This window comes from Mandrillus leucophaeus, unplaced genomic scaffold (genome assembly GCF_000951045.1).
Source record: "Mandrillus leucophaeus isolate KB7577 unplaced genomic scaffold, Mleu.le_1.0 Scaffold93, whole genome shotgun sequence".
NCBI classification, from domain to species: Eukaryota; Metazoa; Chordata; class Mammalia; order Primates; family Cercopithecidae; genus Mandrillus; species Mandrillus leucophaeus.
Genome location: NW_012110141.1, coordinates 5,745,289 through 5,746,510, shown reverse-complemented (window position 1 = coordinate 5,746,510; position 1,222 = coordinate 5,745,289).

Below are 1,222 nucleotides of genomic sequence, written 5' to 3'. Positions count from 1 at the left end.
GGAGCTTGCAGTGAGCCGAGATCGCGCCACTGCACTCCAGCCTGGACGACAGAGCGAGACTCCGTCTCAAAAAACAAACAAACAACAACAACAACAACAAAAAAAAACGTATTCTGGAACACTGCATGTTCTCATTTATACTCTGTCACTTAACAAAAGATTTTAGTTTGATTGACATAAAGTCAGTTGATATTTTCCCCTACACATTGGCAACTAAGACCTCGAAATGAAGTTTCTATGCTTTATGAGATGCCTAAGTGGAAAGAATATCAGATTTTTGTGTCAGTTGTGTGACTGCTTCAGCTAGGAAGGACCCAGCACAAACCTTAATTTTTCTGAATCTCTTTGTTCTTCTCTATAAAGAGGTTAATGTCTTCTTGCTGGGTTCTTATAAGAACTAAAGGAGATAATGTTTGAATAAACAGTCTTATAACCCAATAATCATTTTTCTCCTTTCTTTCTTTTTTTTTTTTAAACAACCGCTTTTCACATGTCATGTTTATAAGAAAATTAGCGACATTCTTTTTGGTGGGGGGGCGGGCGAAGGGGACGGAGTTTCGCTCTTGTTGCCCAGGCTGGAGTGCAATGGCACGATCTGGGCTCGCTGCAACCTCCACCTCCCGGGTTCAAGCGATTCTCCTGTCTCAGGCTCGCGAGTAGCTGGAATAACAGGTGTGTGCCACCACAGCCGGCTAATTTTTGTATTTTTAGTAGAGACAGAGTTTCATCCTATTGTCAGGCTGGTCTCGGACTCCTGACCTCAGGTGACCCGCCCGCCTCAGCCTCCCAAAGTGCTGGGATTACAGGCGTGAGTCACCGTGCCTGGCCTGAAAATAAGCAACATTCTTTGCTATACACATTGACAAATATTCAAGTTTGTCAGAGGAGTCTCATCTGTTTGGGCCATTTGATTCTAGAAGCTGACAAAAAAGCCGGTTGTATTTCCAGATGAAATTAATGGTATATATGTGGTTATTGTATTTACTTGAAACTAAAAATTCTGAATTTTATTTTCACTAGGTTGTTAAATTTAAACCATTTTAAATGCTAAATACATTAAACAAATAACAATGAGTTCATTTTTAAACACCTGCACTCTAATGTTGCTGCCAAACTAATTAGAGGATAAAAAATAAATAAATTTGAAAACCGTGAAGAGTTATACTGATAGGTTATGAAAACCAAAGTCTCTCCTTAAAAATCACCTCTGGGAGGCCGAGGC